We start from the raw sequence: 7,512 nt of genomic DNA, 5'->3' as shown, positions 1-7,512 counted from the left end.
ATACCCACATAATCAAAGGTAGGAGGTGCTGCATGGAGTTTGTTTGCAGTGGCTGGTGTGCCCATTCTCTTTCTTTGTCTCTTCTTCTCTCTCTCCCTCTCTTTTAGATAGGCTCTCTCTCTTTAATAAAGAAAGAAAATATTCTTAAAAAAATAAATCTTTGCCAGGTGTGGAGGCGCACGCCTTTAATCCCAGCATTTGGGAGGCAGAGGTAGGAGGACCACTGTGAGTTCGAGGCCACCCTGAGACTACAGAGTGAATTCCAAGTCAGCCTGGGCTAAAGTGAGACCTTACATCGAAAAACCAAAAAATAAAAATAAAATAAAATAAAAAAGAAGTCATTGAATCCTTCTTTCTTTCTTTCAGGTAGCAAGGCCTTTGTTTCAAACAGAGCCAGGGCCTCTCTACCATCAGCTGAACCTGAGGGAAGTAAAACCACAGCCCATGGGTTAAAGCCTACCCTTCCTCAGGCCCCCTGATGGGAATTTGTGACTGGAGCTCTGGGGTCCGTGCAGGGGATATTGAGGGGGGAGCGAGAAGTCTGTTGGTTCTGCCTCTAGTGGCCCCTCTGCTTTTGAAGTGCCAGACAATAATAAAATCCAAATACTCAAGACTCATCATTCTCTTACGCTGCAAGAATGCCTAGCACTTGGTGACATTCTTTGGCCCATCAAAAGGGAGAGAGGTCAGAGAATGTGAACCTGGGTCAATACTGCTTATTCCAGAGCTATACTGGTGTCACATAGGATTTCCTGTGCAAGTGTTACTTTCCAATGTTTAGGCTGTGTCTGCCCAGCTCCAGACCTGTATATGTGTATGTGTGTACGTGCATGTATGAGTGTGTGTGTGTGTGTGTGTGTGTGTGTGTGTGTGTGTGTGTGTGATGCACACCTCTGAGTGCCTACAGATACTGTGGGTATACAGGACAGTCTGCAGGGGGTGGGGGCTCTAGGATCTGCCTGTAGCCTGATTCCCCCCACCCACTGTTGCTGGAGAGGGAGCTGTAACTGAGCCCGAGGCTACCGAGCCGCATTCCCCAGCCCCCAGCCTCCAGATTCTCACTCTGTCATAACAAGAAGCTTTGGCAGAAAGGGAGGGAGCGTGGGTGCTGCAGAGAGAAAAACACCCTGAAGTTTTCAGTAAAATGGCAGGAGAGATGCCAGCCAGCCAGCACACAGGGAGCAGGCGCCTTCTGCTTCTCACAGCCTGCACTGCTGAGCCAGGGTATATACCATGGTTTCCTTTCCTTCCTTCCTCTCTCCCTCCCTGCCACACCCTCCCTGCATGATATTTAGGAAAGGGAAGTCTACAGAGAGGAGAGGAAGGGAACAGAGAGACGCTATTCTGAGGGGCCACTGACTTTTTCTGTAACCAGCAGAATAGGCAGTTGTAAGCTCCAGGTTTGCTACATTGGGCAAAGTGGGGGGGGTGTGTATATGCTTGCGTGCACGTGAGGTGGGGTGGGAATGAGGGGGGAAGAAAGCATGGTATGTCTGAGAGTATACATATACTTTTTTTGTTAATTTTTTTTTTTTTTTTTTTTTTGGTTTTCGAGGTAGGGTCTCACGCTGGCCCAGGCTGACCTGGAATTAACTATGTAGTCTCAGGGTGGCCTCGAACTCATGGCGATCATCCTAACTCTGCCTCCCGAGTGCTGGGATTAAAGGCATGCGCCACCATGCCCGGCTGTTAATTTTTTTTTTTTTTTTATTGACAACTTCAACAATTGTAGACAATAAACCATGGTAATTCCCTCCCTCCCTCTTCCCCCACTTTCCCCTTTGAAACTCCACTCTCCATCATAGTCCCTCCCCCTCTCAATCAGTCTCTCTTTTACTTTGATGTCATGCATGATCTTTCTCTCCTATTATGATGGTCTTGTGTAGGCCATGAATATCCAGGCCATTTTGTGTCTGGAGGAGCACGTTGTAAGGAGTCCTACCATTCTTTGGATCTTACATTCTTTCTGCCACCTCTTCTGCAATGGACCCTGAGCTTTGGAAGGTGTGATAGAGATATTTCAGTGATGAGCACTCCTCTATCACTTCTCAGCACCATGGTGACTTCTGAGTCATCTCAAGGTCACTGCCACCTGAAAAGAGAAGCTCCACTAACCAAAAGTGAGAGTAGCATTAATATATGGGTGTGAACATTAAGAGGAGTACTTATTGGGCAGTTGGGTGAGCACAGTATATACATTTAGCCAGAGAGCAGCAGACATTACATGCCTAGGGCTCATGACTACCCACTGTAGGTTTTCAGTATCAGTCATGTATTCCCTCCCATGGAGCGGGCCTCCAGTCAAATTAAAGGGCAGTTGGTTTCCCCCATAATAGACGTGCCACTATTATACCCCTTGGCTCATTTGGCCTGGCTGGCCAAATTTCAGGCTTGCAGTATCCATTGTTGAGTATCTTCACTGGTGATTTCTCTCTCTCCCACTGAATTGCATGCAGTGTGTTTTTTTCCAGCTTTCTGTCAGCTGGTTTACATGGAGGAGGTTATCAGCTCAGTTCCAGCAGGATTTCTCAGTGGCCTTGCAGCCCACGTCTGTGGAGTCTTCAGCAATAGGGTCTTACCATCTATTCCTGGTGGGAAACCAAGAGCCTTAGCAATGGCCTGTAATGTTTTGGGGGTATCAGTGACTTTCCTGGCCAACAACTCACTGGAAGGTATCCCATCCCTGGCACTGAAAATTTTCTAGTAGCAATCTATGACTTATGAGTGTTTCATTGTCCAAAAAAGTAGGTTTCCATATGACTTATTTATATCCTCTTAGATTTTGATTAGCCTTCCCTCCACCTTTGCTTTACTCAATCTCTTCCCCTGACCTCACTTAGGCCTTTTCACAAACCTCATTAATCAGTTCTTCTACTTACATATATACAATACCATCCTATTAATTCCCCCTTAATCCCTTTCTATTCCCTTTATATCCCTTTCTATCTTACTGGCCTCTGCTACTGAGTTTTCTTCCTACTCACATAGAAGTCCAATCATCTGGAGCTAGGATCCACATATGAGAGAGAACATGTGACGTTTGGCTTTTTGGGCCCGGTTACCTCACTTAGTATAATCCTTTCCAGATCCACCCATTTTCCTGAAAATTTCATTTTTCTTTACTACTGAGTAGAACTCCATTGTATAAATGTGCCACATCTTCATTATCCACTCATAAGTTGAAGGACATCTAGGCTGGTTCTATTTCTTAGCTATTGTGAACTGAGTGAAAATAAACATGATTGAGCAAGTATCTCTAAGGTAGTAAGATGAGTCCTTAGGATATATGCCTAGGAGTGCTATAGCTGGGTCATATGGTAGATGTATTTTTAGCTGTCTTAGGAACCTCCACACTGATTTCCACAATGGCTGGACCAGATTGCATTCCCACCAACAGTGTAGAAGGGTTCCTCTTTTTCCGCTTCCTTGCCAGCATTTATGGTCATTTGTTTTCATAATGGTAGCCATTCTGACAGGAGTGAGATGTAATCTCAACATAGTTTAATCTGAATTTTCCTGATGGCTAGGGATATAGAACATTTTTTTTAGATATTTATAGGTCATTGTATGTCTTCTTTTGAGAACTCTCTATTTAGTTCCATAGCCCATTTTTTAGTTGTGTTGTTTGATTTCTTATTATTTAGTTTTTTGAGTTCTTTGTATATTTTGGATATTAATCCTCTCTCAGATGTATAGCTGGCAAAGATTTTCTCCCATTAAGTAGGTTACCTCTTGGCTCTACTCACAGTGTCCTTTGCTCTATAGAAGCTTTGTAATTTCATGAGGTCCCAGCGGTTAATCTGTGGTTTTATTGCGTGAGCAATTGGGGTTATATTTAGGAAGTCTTTGCCAAGACCAATATGATGAAGGGTTTCTCCTACTTTTTCCTCTAGCAGTTTCAGGTCTGATATTAAGGTCTTTGATCCATTTGGACTTAACAGAAATAAGGATTGATTTTCATCCTTCTACAGATACATATCTAGTTTTCCTTGCACCATGTACTGAAGAGGATGTCTTTTCTCCAGTGAGTATTTTTGGCTTTTTTGTCAAAGATCAGGTGGCTGTAGCTACCCGGACTTACATCATCTGGGTCCTCTATTCTGTTCCATTGATCTACATGTCTGCTTTTGTGCCAGTACCATGCTGTTTTTGTTACTATGGCTCAGTAATATAGGTTAAAATCTGGAATGATACCACCAGCCTTATTTTTGTTGCTCAAAATTATTTTAGATATTGGAGGGTTTTTTATGTTTCCAAATGAATTTTTGTATTTTTTTTTTCTATTTCTGTGAAGAATACCACTGGAATTTTGATGGGGATTGCATTAAATGTGTAGATGGCTTTTGGTAATATAGCCATTTTCACAATATTGAATCTTCCAATCTAAGAACAAGGGATGTCTTTCCATTTTCTAGTGTATTTTGCAATTCTTTGCTTGAGTATATTAACTTTCATTGGAGACATCCTTCATTTCTTCGGTTAGGTTTATTTCAAGGTACTTTATTTTCTTTTTTGATGCAATTGTGAATGAGAGGGATTTTCTGACTTCATCCTCTGTGTGTTTGTTGTCAGCACATAGGAAGGCTACTGGGTTCTGTGTGTGTATTTTGTATCCTGCTACATGGTGTCTATCAGCTCTAACAGGTTGCTGGTAGAGTCTTTAGGGCCCTTTATATAGAGAACCATATCATCTGCAAATAATAACTTGATCTCTTCCTTTCCAATTTGTATCCCTTTTATGTGTGTCTCTTGCCTTATTGCTAAGGCTTCCAGTACTATAGTAAATAAAAGTGGGGACACTGGACACCCTTGTCTTGTTTCTGATTTTAGTGGAAAAGCTACAAGTTTTTCTCCATTTAGTATTATGTTGGCTGTCAGTTTGTCAGAAATAGCCTTTATTATATTGAGATATGTTCCTTCTATTTCCAGTTTCTGTAGGACTTTTATCATGAAGCGATGTTATTTTTTGTCAAATGCTTTTTCTGCACCTAATGAGAAGTATATTTTAGAAAAGAATTTTACTTTATTTATATATTTATTTTTGTTTTTTTCAAGGTAGAGTCTCACTCTAGCCCAGGCTGACCTGGAATTCACTATATAGTCTCAGGGTGTCCTTGAATTTACGGTGATCGTCCTACCTCTGCCTCTCAAGTGCTGGGATTAAAGGCGTGTGCCACCATGCCCACCAAGAATTATATTTTTATTTATTTGAGAAAGAGAGATAGAGAGGCAGAGAGAAAGAGTAAGATGAGCATACCACTACAAATGAACTCCAGATACATGTGCATCTGACTTACATGGGTTCTGGGGAGTTGAACCTGGGTCCTTGGGCTTTGCAGGCAAGTGCCTTAACCACCAAGCCATCTCTCCAGCTCCTGTTTTGTGTTCTTAAAATATTTTATTTTTCTATTTATTTGAGGGGGTGGGAGAGAATGGGTGCACCCAGGGCCACTGCAAACAAACTCCACATGTGTGCCTTGTGCTTCTGCCTTATTTGGGTCCTGGGTACTTTGGCTTTGCAGGCAAGTACCTTAACCACTAAGCCATCCCTCCAGCCCATGTATATTGTTGGTATGAGTGCCTGCAAATGTGTGGATCTGTATGAGTACATATGTGAGTGTGTCAGTGGGTTAAATAGGAGGAATGTGTGATGGGAGTAGCAAAGATGGAGAGTGGATAGGACAGGAAGAAGCACAGAATTGGTTTGCCTTGGGTAATCCACATATCTATAATTGAAACTTCACTATATTTGTGCTATAGATTGGCCACTACCCGATATTATGCAGCATTGGAATAAAGATTTGTAAAATGAAAAATCTCACGATTGACATATTTTTTTTTTTTCCTGGTGTTTCTGAAATCAGGGACTTCCATGGGCAAGGCCTTCTTGTCTACAGGGCAAAACCTCAATTACTTCAAGTCAGAATACAGTTTTGCAATTATTTTACATAAATAAGGGACGGAACTTATCTTAGTTCTATTTGCTTACAAAATATTTGAGTTTGTAAACAAAACACCAAGGGGAATATTTATCCACTTCAAGAAAACAAGTTATTTTTCACCTTTTCAAAGTATCTCTTTGCATTCCAACAATATGGTAATTATAAATCACTTCTTTCTAGCAATTCATTAAAACAAGTCCTAGAGGCAATACTTTTAGAAAACAAGAAGACCGTTTTTCTTTCTTTTAAGGGCCTATAGTGGGGCCAAAGGGATTGCTTAGTGGTTAAGGTGCTTGTGTGCAAAGCCAAAGAACCCAGGTTCAATGCCCCAGGACCCATGTAAGCCAGATGCACAAGGTGGCGCATGCATCTGGAGTTCTTTTGCAGTGGCTGAAGGCTCTGGTGCACGCCCATTCTCTCTCTCTCTCCCCCCTCTGCCTCTTTTTCTATGTCAAATAAATAAATAAAAATATATTTAAAGGCCTATAATGAATTTAAATAGTAATCTGACTTACTGAAGTCCATTCATGGATGACCATAATAGCTTCTGATATTGACTGAATGCTCATCACATACTAGCACTGCATAAATACTTCATGTACATGTTCTCATTTGGTCTCTCCAAGCGGAGAGGTATTGTTAATTTTACAACTAAGGTGTAGCAAGGCTAAGCAGCCTAACCAAGGATGTGCAGGTAAAGCATCAGAGCAGATATTGAATCCTGGCTGGGTGTGGTGGCGCATGCCTTTAATTCCAGCACCCAGGGGAGGCTGAGGTAAGAGAATCACCATGAGTTCGAGGCTAGCCTGAGACTACAGGGTGAATTCCAGGTCAGCCTGGGCTACAGTGAACCACCTATCTCGAAAAACCAAAAATTAAAAAAAAGTTAAATCCTGATTTTGACACTAAAGCCTTACCCGCACATATCCAATTATGTTCCTTTATGTTTCACTGCCCAGGGATGTCAGATCATTCAGCAAGAGGAACAACTATGCATGCTTGTAGAAGGCTATCCTCACAGAGCTCCTGGCCCCTGGTGCAGACTGAAGCTTAAGGCCAGCGCCCTAACATAGTTCGGGTCTAAGACCATAGTACCTGTTGTTGGGTTAAAGGAAGACAAAACCAGCTGCGTTATGGCAACCAACCCTCCTTGGAATTTTAAAATTCCCTTAGCACCAGGCACGGTGATACAAGCCTACAATCCCAGCACTTTGGGAAGCAGAGGTAGGTGGACCACTGCAAGTTCAAGGCCATTCTGAGACTATCTAGTGAATTCCAGGTCAGCCTGGGCTAGAGTGAGACACCCTACCTCCAGGGGGGAAAAATCCCTTAGAAACATCAAGTTTTTGTAAAAGTTTCCCTGAGACTTTGGCAAGAGGAGAGTACTGCAAAATATATTATGAAGTATTCATTTAGCTCTGTGATGAGTAACCCAGATACAGATGAGCTGAGAAGGTTCTAGGAAGAGTGTGTAGGACTTTGGGAAAGGGGTGCTCCTGAACTCCCTCTGGAAGGGGGGAAGGACAGAGGAAGAAAAAGAAGGTGAAGGAAACAAGTGGAGGACAGAGTG

Source organism: Jaculus jaculus, chromosome 13 (assembly GCF_020740685.1).
Source record: "Jaculus jaculus isolate mJacJac1 chromosome 13, mJacJac1.mat.Y.cur, whole genome shotgun sequence".
In the NCBI taxonomy this organism is placed as follows: Eukaryota; Metazoa; Chordata; class Mammalia; order Rodentia; family Dipodidae; genus Jaculus; species Jaculus jaculus.
The sequence above is the reverse complement of the archived record's forward strand: the minus strand, read 5'-3'. Positions refer to the sequence as shown.